Here is a 14,458-nt window from a genome sequence, read left to right as displayed (position 1 = left end):
AATCAATTTCTTGTTCTGTGGAATAAGCATGGTAATCGATTATGACTCACCTCCAAGCTTTAAAACTTTGAAGTTTAAACATTTTTCTCAAATGTTTTCTTTGATCTCACTCAATTGTTCTCATAGCTTTAAAAATTCAAAAGCATGGTAATTTTGTACGTGTATAAAAATCACAATTCAGTGAATGCTATTGGAACAATGAAGTAAAAAGTTATATATTTGCGTAGCTTTACTCGAGCTTGTTGTTGCGAGAAGAATTTAAATACTCATTCACTCACTCATTTCTCCGTCTTTGCATTCATCCTCACAGACACTAATCCAAACATGTAAAATTCGTTTGCTTCCATTCTAGTGAATAGTACATCGCAAGAAACAAACACTAAATAGAAGAAGGATTTAATGTAGAAAAGTATTGTAAACCACACTTTTTTTTTTGTTTTCTTCTTTCTCAATAATTCTTGCGTACAAATTATGCATTGGGGAAAGTGTCTTCTTTTTTATACTAAGAAGTCTAAGAGTAACAAATTACGAATGGCTTATTTCTTCTTAAAAATAAAATTAGATATTTATTCTAACCATAAAAGAAAATAAGGTGTAGAAAGTGATGATAGTTACTGGAAGACTTGGAAAAGTCTTTGGTAACGCGTCACAGAAATAATTTATACCTGACATGTAGTTTTGATAAATTTCATGTTAGGCATCCCTATGAAATCTGACATCTCAGTTAGGCTGACACCCCAAACCCCATCTATCATCTGTCATCACATGAGAATAAATTTATTAAACATAAAGAAAATAAAGAAGAATACAAGAAAGTATGGGGAACCAAACCAAAACCAATACAAAGAAATAAACAACCTTATAAGCAAAACATAGGTAACTTATACCTATTATAAAAGAAATCCAAAAAAATATGCAAGAAGACAGTCTATTGTACCTAACAAAATCCTACCTATGAAGAAAGGAAAGATTGGCAAGCTTATCCTCACAAGAGTTACCTTCTCTAAAAATGTGAGAAACTTTAAAAGAAATACTTCTACAATAAGCAATACACTTATTCCATCTATTTCAATATGCCAAGGAACCTAATGATAGACTGAAAAGTAAAGCAAGTCAAAGAGGAATCACGCTCTAACCAAAGAAAATTGTAACCCATTTTATGAGATTCTTCTAGGGCAAGAATAACACACATAAACTCAATGACCAAAGCAGATTGGAGCCCAAGAAAAGTAGAAAACCCTCCAATAAAATCGTCCATACTACCAACAAAAAAGAGGCAAGACGATGAAAACCTTTTGAAGCACCATAAATGTTAATCTTAATATAAACAAAAAAAAGGAAACTCCCAAATCATAGGATTAGAATGACAAACTTTGTTGCATCTAGTGTTGATGCCAAAGAACTTGATCATAGTGAAGTCAAGAATATCATTTTTCATAGAGATGTTAGAAGCATTCCCAGCTAAACAGATAGTCTCTAATAGAATCAATGGCTTTATGAAGGACAATCTTCTGCTGAAATCTAGCATGATTTCTCATTCTCCAAATCATCCGAACAGATAACATAACTACAACCAATTTGATCAACCAAGAAGAAAATCTATCTTCAAAAGACCAAATTAATGCATCTTCTCACAGAACAAATCTCATAACATATCACTTATGTTCTCAGATCAAGGGAGATTGCTTCCTGAATAATTTTTTTTTATAGTTTTCATCAACTATATACATATTGTAAAAATATTTAATCTCTGTATACAAGTTTAGAATAATGGTATTCATGTTATATGCTAAATATACGATTTCTTTATAAAGTGATTTTGAGTTATCTAATACTCATAATTACACTCCACTCTGTAACATCCTTTTTATCATGGATTTTGAGGGACAAAAATCAAAATTTAAGTGATCTCCGTCTTATTTAAACAACTAGGTGACATTATTTATACTAGTTATAAAACTTGTACATTGTATTTTATTTTTCCTATGTCCTATGTCTATAGTTTTTGCAAAATTGAAAATGTGGTAAATATCTAAAATCTCTGGCTGACCAAAGTTTGGATCATAAGAAAAATATGACTATTTCATTACAAACACGATGCTTAATAAGGTTTATAATTTAATAAGAAAGTAAATTTTCAAACAATCAAAACATGCATACTAGCTTCCCAATTGACAGTGAAAATGTTTTTAATCAGCACAATAAAAAAGGGAAAAGAAGCCATGTATAATTTCCAACTTATTGCCTTATCCAAGCATTAACAAGCTCAAATGTTGGAGTCATCAAGTCCCTGAAATTTGAAAAATAAAAATAAAGGGCTTAGTTATCAGAAGTGTGTAAATGAAAATAAATAAAATTCTTGTTCACCAAAAGAAAAAAATATCGTTGATGTATTTAAAAAAGCATAAAAAAATAAGCTATATAATTTATTAACTGCAAAAGCCAAACACTAAGATTAGGCTTTTACATAAGTTGATCTTCATCGATCTGAACATCCATTACACACAAAGCTTCAGTTCATGGCTTCTAAAAGATATTCATGCTATAGTTTTAAAAATACCCACAAGAGTGAGAAATAATACAATTCGGATTTAAATTGAGTATCATTTACCTGCATAGTTTTGAAAGATATTCATGCTATAATTTTGAAAATAAAAACACAAGAATAACACTTTCAAACACAAAAATAAAAATAAAAACATGAACAGCATCGTTATTATTGAAATGATAAATAACAACATTGAGTGTGTTTGATTATAATTTTGTTCACTAGATTTAAAGTTTTGTTGTAAAATATTATTTAAAGACTAACTTTAAGAGTAAAAGTGAAAAAATAAAGATGCAAAATGCATAAAAGATAAAAAGAAAACTAGAAGTAGAAAAACCGAAAAACTGAGACGTTTTTCCAAAATAAAAAATAATTTTCAAAATCTATTTTAATCAAATAATTTCTTTGTTTTTTAGTTTTTAAGAACATAAAGAAGTTTTCGAAAACAGGAAGCAAGCAGGTTTATTGCCTCTAAAATAAAAATATATTATTTTCATTGATATATATATATATATATATATATATATATATATATAATTAAACAAAGAAGATTTAGAGACTCGCAAAGAAACACCTTATTTAAACTTAAAAAATGCATTTTAAAAAATTATTTTTTAAAAACTACTTATTTAAAATATACAGATTCCAGAAACATATAAAAAAAAAGTATACACCAGTTTAATTTATTAAGAAATAACTTATTTAAAAGAATAATCATAAAAAAAATTAGTTCTAGATACTATCATTATTAGTTAATTTTATTTTAATTAATAGATATTAGAGAAGTAATAAATAAAAACTTGTGTACCAGATAAATAGTAAAAGGACTATAACATCATTACCTGCTAATTTTTATCCACGGTAAGTAGTTTCATAAATACTGCTACTTTTTTTTTAATAAAAGTTTTCATGTTAGGCATCATTATGCAACTTGACATCTCAGCTAAGCTGACACCTCAAGTAACAACAATCATCTGTCATCACATGAAAAAAGTATTATTAAAAAAAGGAAAAAGAAAGAAAATACAAAAATATGGGGGGACTAGACCAAAACCCACATGTTAACAAAAACGATACATAGGTAGACTATACTTATTCATAAAGAATTCTAAGAACAGACTAGATGGAAGTCTATTATACCAATGAAATGATTCTCTATGAATGAACCCTAAATTAGCCAACTTATCAGCACATGCATTTCCCTCACGAAAAATATGAGTAACCCTAAACCTAATTGTCCTACAGAAATTAAGACAAGTATTTCATCGATTACGAAGAATCCATGGAACATTAGTCTTAGAAGTAAACGCAGCACAAACCAAGACAGAATCACATTCAAGCCAAACATTAGTAAGTCTCATCTTTTGAGCTTCCTCCATAGCATGTATAGCTCCATAAAACTCAGCAACCAAAAGAGTCTGAACTTCAAGAAACCCTGAAAAAGCACCAATAAATTCTCCCATACTCCCACGAAAAATACCTCCACAAGCAGCAAGACTAGGATACCCCCTAGCAGCCCCATCAGTGTTAATTTTAACCCTGCCTGGTGAAGGAAATTCCCATCTAACAGGAAGAGGACGAAGAACTTTCCCACTACGAGTCTTAATACCAAAAAACTTAATCACGTTGAAATCCAACATATCATTCTTCATTGAAGCTTTAGACGAATTAACCACTAGACAAGTTAAATATTTAATTACCGAAATAGCCTTAGAAACCTCAATCTTATCCTGAAATCTAGCATAATTCCTCATACGCCATATCATCCATATAGAAAAGTTTGTCACAGCAAGCTTAATCAATTTAACCAAAGGACTACCATCACTCTTAATAAAAGAAAGAAGATCATCCTTATTAGAGAAATGAGAAGTAAGAAAAATCTGTTGAACCCAACTCCAAATATGTAATGCATTAGAACATTCAAAAAATAGATGTTGAATAGATTCTTCATGCTTTTCACAAAGCATACACATAGAACATATATGCAAACCCTTATTCTGAATACGATCTGTAGGAAGTCACCCATGAAAATTTTTCCAGAGTACTAGAGTTTTGGAAGGCGGAATAGATGAAGACCAAATGAACTTACCCCAACCACATGGAACTCCTGGTTCCAAGAAAAAAGTCCTAGCCGATTTAAGAGTGAAATAACCAGACTCATCTAGAATCCAATTAGGAATATCTTGTTCCTCTCTAACCATGATATGATTAAAAAAATGCGGCATCTGCTGTAAAGATAAGGGAATATTCCAATCATAACCTGACCAAAATTGAGAGACTGTATCCAGAATGCTAGCCCCATCAGATAACCCTGCAATATTTGCTAAAGAAGTAGTAGAACACCATTTATCATTCCAGAAATTAATAGAAGAACCTGTACCAACAGTCCAAGAAGTATAATCAAGTATGATAGAATAAAATTGTTTAATTCCAAGCCAAAGAGAGGAGGATTTATAAACCATTCTAAACTCGTATTTTGATTTAAGAACTCTGGCTTTCAAGAGTAAAGACCAAGGTTTGTTGCTATAAGCAAAGTTCCAAGCAAGCTTAAGAAGATATGCATTATTTTCATGATGAAGATTAATAATATTCAAGCCTCCATCCTCAAGAGGTGAACAAATTTTCACCCAATTAACGATACCTTTTTTCATAATATCACCAGTCCAAATAAAATTTTGGCACCACTGCTCAACTTGCTTAATAAGTGAAACAGGCCATTTATACATATTAAAACTATAAGCTAGAAATCCAGTAATCATTGTATTGACCAGCTGGATCCGACCCATCATGCTAAGAGATTTACCTTTCCAAGATGCTAGCTTCAATTTGACTTTATCAGCCAAAGGTTGAAGAAATCAACACTTTGGAGCACCAACAAAGATAGACACTCCTAAATAATTGAAAGGCAAACAACCATGACTACAAGAAAGAATATTTTGAATTTTGGTGACAAATCTTGGAGAATTATCCATGGTGAAGAAACTACTTTTAGAGTTATTAATATATTGACCAGAAAAATCACCATATGTTTTAAGAAAAGTACTCAAATTTCGAAGATACTTAATATCCCCCTACAAAAAATAAAAATGCCATCAGCATACAAAATATGAGAGGGAGTGAGATAACCTTTCGGACATGAACATTCTCTGCTAAATTGTTCAAGAAGTTGAAATAGACATGTCGCCAAGAACGCTTGAATAAAATTGAGTCGAATACCATCCAGAAACTTACAACAAATCCAAATGCCATACTTATGAAAAAATCATTATTGAAAAATGAGTATCCATCTTCATGAACTTCAACATTTGGATCTTGTGGTGGTCCTTCTTTAGTACACAGTTTCTCAAGAGGTAATCCACAAAGATCGAGATTATCCTCATAACGTGATGCATCAAAACTTTGTAATTGTGAGCTGATTGGAATTTCTCTAGTTAGATAGTTGTGACAGATCTAACATGCTCAGACGGTGAATTTGAGAAAGACTAGTAGGAATTGAACCAACTAATTGGTTTCTTGAAAGATCCAAAAATTCAAGTGAGGCAAATTTTCCAATATTTGAAGGAATGTTTCCTATTAAATTGTTTCTTGATAAATTCAATGAAATCAATTAAAATAAATCCTCAATTTCTGCTGGAATTTCTTCTGAAAAGTGATTGCTTGAGAGATCAATACTTCTTAAAAGAGATAACCCACCATCCATGAACATTTGTTTTGAACCTTTCCACACACAAAAATCATTCAAAAAAATACAAATTATAGTCACCCATTGTCCCTAAATCATAATTATATTGATGGTGATCGTTTGAAACCTTTCGAGTCATTGAAACAAAATAATTTATGCATTTAGGAATTTGTCCGAATAAGTTGTTGATCACTACAAGAAAAATTGGAATTACATACAGTCAAAATCCGTATGTAAGACCCAAAATTCGTATGTAAAACTGTCGTAGGTAATCCGTATACAATGTAAAAAAAAAAATTAATTTTTTCATTATTACAAATTATTATTTATCACTATCTATATTTTTTATTAATCCTAGAGGCGCATTTTGCACTGGCTGGAACTCGAACCCAAGCCCCAAATAATGTTACAAGCAAACTGCAGCAGCCAAGATTCAAACTCAAGTCTTTCCAGTGACCCGAGGAAGCATTGACCACTAGACCAGACAAGTTCTTTGGTCATATTATCATTTTTATTATACTTATACATATTAATATAATTTATACATATTAATATAATTTATACATATAATATAATTTATACATATAATCTAATTTATACATATTAATATAATTTATACATATAATATAATTTATACATATAATATAATTTATACATATTAATATAATTTATACATATAATATAATTTATACATATAATATAATTTATACATATTAATATAATTTATACATATTAATATAATTATTATTAATAATAATAATAAAATAAATTATATTATTATTATTATTATTAATATTATTATTAATATTATTCATATTATTAATATTTATTAATGTTATAATTAATATTATTATTAACATTATATTCATATTATTAATATTTATTAATATTATTAATATTTATTAATGTTATAATTAATATTATTATTAACATTATATTCATATTATTAATATTTATTAATATTATTATTAACATTATTATTAATATTAATATTATTAATATTATTATTAATATTATTAGTATTAGTATTAATATTCATATTATTATTAATATTTATTAATATTATTATTAGTATTAGTATTAATAATCATATTATTATTAATATTTATTAACATTATTATTAATATTATTATTAATATTATTAGTATTAATATTCATATTATTAATATTATATTCATATTATCAATATTATATTCATATTATTAATATTAATTTTGATATAAATATACATTTAGATATTTATTGTGTGTGTATAGTAGTTTTATTTGACTTGAGTAATATTACTTTTATCCGGATATAGATAGATAGAGAGAAAAAGGAAGAAATTATATAATATTAATATAACTTTAATACTATAAATGCATATATATATTGATTAATATATTTCTTTATTTAATCATTAATTTTTTAAAACTCATGGTTAAATTTAAATTTACTTTCATATTATATATATATATATATATTAATATAAAATTATTTGATATCTTATTTTCAAATATAGGTTATTATAGGTAGTTGTGAAGTTTTTGTTAGATGGCTATATAGGTGCTTGTATCTTACACTTCTTTTCTGATTTGAGATTCTTGTATAAGGATTGAAATATCCTTAAAATGTTTTGTTTAATTTTTTTTATTCTTTGTCGATAAAAAAAATCTTATTTTCAAATATTTACTTACATAGATTAAAATTGATATAATGTATAATTTTTAAAATATTTTAAATTATAAATTATTTAATCACTTTGTCATTATGATTTATATATTAGTAGAAAGGGCTATTTAGTAACAACTTTTTACATAGATTTATGGAATAATTAATATAGTTTAAACTAGAATGATATGCTAACTAGTAATCTGTATTAGAGATTTAATTAATAGTTAATGTAAAAGTCATCATTTTATGTTAAAAGATAATATTGTTTGTTGACAATATTCTTTACTATATATAACACACAAGTAAAACCAACTACCTATAATGAACTTAATTAAGTCAATATGATCGTAAAATAATAATTAATATGATAGTTGATTTTAATGTAATAGGTAATATGATGACTATGAGTATGACATATATTAAATTTGATTCATACTAATAGATAATATAATAAATTATGTTTAGATTCAAGTAGATTATAGATAAATTAAATGTGATTCATATGTTAATATTGTTAGTATCATTAATATTGTTAGTATTATTATTATTATTAGTATTATTAATATTTTTAGTATTATTAATATTTTTAGTATTATTAATATTGTTAGTATTATTAATATTATTAGTATTATTAATATTGTTAGTATTATTAATATTGTTAATATTGTTAGTATTATTAATAATGTTAGTATTGTTAGTATTATTAATATTGTTAGTATTGTTAGTATTATTAATATTGTTAGTATTATTAATATTGTTAGTATTATTAATATTATTAATATTGTTAGTATTATTAATATTGTTAGTATTATTAATATTATTAATATTGTTAGTATTATTAATATTGTTAGTATTATTAATAATAATAAGTATAATAAAAATCATAATAAAACTAAAGAATTTACTTAGTGTAGTGGTTAAATTTTACTTGGTTGCTGAAAGATTGCTGAAGGAACCTGGCTTCAAATCACATTCATTGCTAATTTTATTTTATGGTGCTAATATTTACATACGGATTATATCCGTATGTAATGTTGATTTTACATACAGATTTTGATCCGTATGTAATAATCTGTATGTAATTCGCGTTTTTCTTGTAGTGGATTGAGAGATCCAATAGGTGAATATTTTTGAGATAGCAAATCTGTGTTGGTAAAATTCCATAAAAGTTACTACTTCCCAAACTTAAAATTTGCAGCTCTTTCAAATTACTCCCAATCCAAGCAGGAAAAGGTCCAGTTAATTTATTTTCTGTCAGATCTAACATTACAAGCTTTGTGCAACTCCTCAAAGAAAAAGGGATCTCATTTGTTAAGTTGTTGTTTCTCAACAACAATGCTTGAAGATCAAAAAGTGAATCCATTGAAGTAGGAACCTTTCCTGAAAATTTATTGTGAATCATATCCAAATAAGTTAATGACTTGAAAAGACTCCAATATTCTGGAATTTGTCCGGATAATTGATTATGTGAAAGGTCTAATTGGTATAATGTCTCAATTGTACCATTCCCACATAAAAACTAAATAGAATCTGAGAATTTATTTTTGGATAAATCGAGAAGAAAAGAATCTCGAAGAAATAGAGGAATAGGGCTTTCAAATTGATTTGATCCAAGTGACATCTCATAAAAATGATTCTTTTGTGAAAAATTTGGAATTATACCTTGTAAATTGTTGTATGAAATATTCATATGCAACCAATCGTTTAATAATGGTAATTTAGCCCAAAACCACTCCGGAACAATATCTAATATTGAAGCATTTGAAATGTGAATAACGTCAAATTTATTTTGTGTCATGAGCCATTTCGAAAATGTTGGACCTAGCTTGCAAGATCTCAATCCTAACCAGATCAACTGAAAAGGTGGGACCCAATTTTGAGTAAATGTCAAGGTCAATGAGTTGTCAGATAAAAACAGTCGTTGTAACTTGGACATATTAGCGAAATGGTAGTCAGTGAGAACACCTTTTAAAGAATTTGACTCCATGTATAGTTTCTCTAACTGTGGTGGAAATTGAATATCCTTAGGTATCTCTCCATTTAGCTTATTTCCATAAAGATATAACTGTTTTAAAGATGTGAATGTTGAGAAGTCAAGTAGTGTGCCATTTATTTGATTCATATTTAGATATAAATTTTCTAATGAATATCTAGCACATCCAGACAAATGATGGATTATCCTTGGTAACTCTTCACTCAAACTATTTGTTGACATATCCAATAAACATAAAGCACATGCATTCCCAAATGATTTTGGAATTCCACCTTCAAAATTGTTTGAGCCGGTAAACAAATACTCCAATAAAGATGGCAATTTGCTACTTTTAGATATCTTTCCACTTAATTGATTGTTCCAAATCACTACAAAAAAATCCAATTTATCTACGGACAAAATCCGTATGTAACAGCCAAAATCCGTAGGTAAATCAACATTACTTACGGATTATCCACGGAAAAAAATCCGTATGTAATGTTGGCGTCAGTAATTTACCTACGGATATTATGTTCGTAGGTAACGAAAACAGCATTACCCACCAACGGCAGTCCGTAGGTAATGTTAAAATACTTAATTTTTAAAATTTTAATTATTATTTGAATCTTTTTTTTTATTTTCAATTATTATTTACAAATACTATTTTTTTTGCCAATTTTTATGATTTTTACTGATAATTATTATATATGCTATGATAATTATAATTAATGTTCGAACTCAACTGCAACAGGTGGGACTCGAAGCCAAGTCTCTTTAGATATGTCCATAGAAGCTTTAACCATTACACCAGTCAAATTTTGTTGTCATGTTATGATTATTATTATATTTATAAGTATGATTATCAATATTAATATAATTAATAAAATAAAAATTAATAACATTCTTCATATATTTAATATCATCATTATTATTAATATTGTTTAATATTATTAAATATTATTAATATTATTAAGATTATTAAATATTATTAATATTATTAAATATTATTAATATTATTAAATATTATTAATATTATTAAATATTATTAATATTATTAAATATTATTAAATATTATTAATATTATTAAATATTATTAAATATTATTAAATATTATTAAATATTATTAAATATTATTAAATATTATTCAATATTATTAAATATTATTCAATATTATTAATACTATTAAATATTATTAATACTATTAAATATTATTAATATTATTAAATATTATTAATATTATTAAATATTATTAATATTATTAAATATTATTAATATTATTAAAGATTATTAATATTATTAAATATTATTAATATTATTAAAGATTATTAATATTATTAAATATTATTAATATTATTAAATATTATTAATATTATTAAAGATTATTAATATTATTAATATTATAAAATATTATTAATATTATTAAATATTATTAATATTATTAAATATTATTAATATTATTAAATATTATTAATATTATTAAATATTATTAATATTATTAAATATTATTAATATTATTAAATATTATTAATATTATTAAATATTATCAATATTATTAAATATTATTAAATATTATTAATATTATTAAATATTATTAATATTATTAAATATTATTAATATTATTAAATATTATTAAATATTATTAATATTATTTAATATTATTAATATTATTTAATATGATTAATATTATAAATATTTATTAATATTATAAATAGTGTTAATATTATAAAAAATGTTAATGTTATATATATTTTTATTAATACTATTTATATTATTTAATGTTATTATTACTGATATTATTAATTTTGTTATATTACTAATATCATTAATATTATTATTATTATTAATATAATACTATTTATATTATTTAAATTATTATATTAATATTAATAATATGTATAAATTAATTATGATTATTATTATTTATGAATATGAATTATATTTTTATAAATTTTCATATTATATTAATATTTTTAATATTATGTATATAATTATTATGATAATAGTTGGTAGGTAATATAGATCAGTGGTGATAAGTAGGTGATAGTTCGTAAGTAATAGAGATTTGTGAGTAATAGTTGGTAGGTAATAGAGATCCGTAGGTAAAAGTTGGTAGGTAATAAGATCCGTAGGTAATAGTTGGCAGGTAATGCTGAATTTACCTACGGATTCAGAATTCGTGGGTAATAATTGGTAGGTAATGCTGAATTTACCTACGGATTCAAAATCTGTAGGTAATGTTCGTAGGTAATGTTGTTCGTAGGTAATATCCGTAGGTAATGCTGAATTTACCTACGGACTTAGATCCGTGGGTAAAAATCCGTAGATAATACTGTTTTTTTTTTTGTAGTGAAATATCCAATTTTTTCAAAGTTAAAAATACTGAAAGGTCAGTAAGCGTACCATTGATTTTATTTGTGTTCAAACTCAATTCTTGTAATGAGTTTCTAGCACATTCAGATAAGTGATGAATTATAAGTGAAAACTCTTCATTCAAGCTATTAGTAGATATATCCATTGAGCGCAAAGCACATGCATTCCCAATTGAGATCAAGGTACTGCAACTGAGAGAGATTTCCAAGCTGAGATGGTACATTTCCTTCAAAAAAAAATTGACCAAGATTTAAGTATCTCAAATGAGAAAGAGAGCCAAACTGAGTTGGAATTTCTCCGCAAAAACCACATGAACTGGCAGCGAATCCCCTCCCACTGGCAGCGAATCCCCTCCCACTGGCAGCAGTCGGGAATGGTCCAAGAGGAGAGCATGCCGTAGTCATCGACAATGGCAGCCTTGAATTGGAGGAGTGCTTCCCTCTCCTTTGGGAAGCATGTCGTTTGGTGTTCTCCATTAACAACCTTCAACACCACACACACCATAAACATCATCAATCTCAAACCAACTGGATTCGTCATTGAAGTTGTTGTGGGTGTGATCATGACAGAGAAAGAGTGATGGATGAAATGTAGTGACTATATTGCTTTTGATGACTTAACCACTCTCCATAACCTCCCATATATAACATTCTATGCATCCACTGATAAAAAAACGACCAAACTAAAAATGAGTTCTACGAATGCAACTATTCTAAAACAAATCAAACTATAATTACAAAATTATTTAGCAAGACCATAAAACTTTTCCAGAGCTAAACAATTATCATTTCTATTTTGATTTTTCACAACTTCAGATTTTGTTATATTTACTTTTGCTTAAGTGTTATTAAACATAAACGAAACTTTGTACCATATTTATTGTTTTCCTGTTCTTTCATTCTTTTTTTATATTTGAACCATTTAAATATGAATTTTAACAAAAGACAAATCTATTTAGATATAAATATATTATAATATTTACATTTTACAAATACAATTTTCTTTGTGTACTTGTATAGAATTTAAACCGTATTGGTTATAATTGATACTTCTCCTTCGACCTAGCTTTCCTTTCATTCTCATGTTCTTTAGTTTTCAGTCGGAAGTGTATCTTTAAGAAATTTACCAAAGATCAACTAATAAATAATTAATTATTTTATTTTACAGAATTAATTTTTATTTAATAATTTTTAGTAGTGTATTTAAAATAAAATATAAATAATCTATGTTCACAAATTTCATTTTACTTTCATATGTTTTTTTTTTTATGTTTATACTATTTTATCTGAACATTATTTTATTTAGATGGTTTCAGATAAGTAAAAAAAAAAAAAAAAAACTTTGAAAGACTTGAGCAATCCCATTCCATATGTGAAAACAGAAAGACTTGGAAAAAAAATGGAAGACTGAAAAATTGGGTCATCTCATTACACTAAACTAAATACAATCACATATAGGACAAATTTCATGTTCAACCCACCTAACCTCCAACTAATTTAATCTTAATCCCTAAACTTAATTTGAAATCTAATTCTTTTCTCAAATTTGAAATTTCAGTTAAAATGACTTTTTATTCCAACATGACCCATACAAACACTACAAGAACAGCTTGATTTAGCTTCCAAATTTTTGCGTGGGCCATTTGCGGACGCTACTCTCGTCGGTCAAAATGAGTAAAAGCCCACGCAAGATTTACATTGGACGCAAAACAGACGCATATATTCATTTAATTTTTTTTTTTTTAAATTTTTTGCGTCGGCCGCGGCCCAAGCATAGGCGTCGGTTTTGCGTCGGCCGCGGCCGACGCATATGCGTCCGTTTTGCGTTGCCCACAGAACCCACGCATATGCGTCCGCTATAGCTCACGCATGTTTAGAATTTTAAAATTTTAATATTTTTAATGTATAATAAATATTTTAATATTTAATTCTTTATTATATTTATTTTAGAATTATTTCTTTAATGTTATAATAAATTATTTAATTTATCAATTTTGAATATAAATTAATTAAATTAGATTTATTAAATTAAATAAGCGTTTGATTTAAAATTAATTGAGTAAAATAAAATATATATTTAAATTATTTAAATGTTATATAAAATATTTGTTTATTTTAAATATTATTTATTTTAAATTTATTTTATTTATATATTGTCATAACTATTTTCTTTTGGAAATTATGATATTTAGTTCAAGAGGGGGGTGAATTGACCTTTTAAAACTTTCTCGCAG

General features: G+C 25.9%; 1 pseudogene; it reads right to left on the bottom strand.

The window, feature by feature from the left end:
* Positions 1-270: 270 nt before the first annotated feature.
* LOC137838623 (receptor-like protein EIX2) lies at positions 271-12,765 on the bottom strand (annotated as a pseudogene).
* Between the last annotated feature and the right edge of the window lie 1,693 nt (positions 12,766-14,458).

The sequence above is a fragment of the Phaseolus vulgaris genome, chromosome 4 (assembly GCF_051622355.1).
Source record: "Phaseolus vulgaris cultivar YP4 chromosome 4, ASM5162235v1, whole genome shotgun sequence".
Lineage (NCBI taxonomy): Eukaryota > Viridiplantae > Streptophyta > Magnoliopsida > Fabales > Fabaceae > Phaseolus > Phaseolus vulgaris.
The sequence above is the reverse complement of the archived record's forward strand: the minus strand, read 5'-3'. Positions and strand labels throughout refer to the sequence as shown.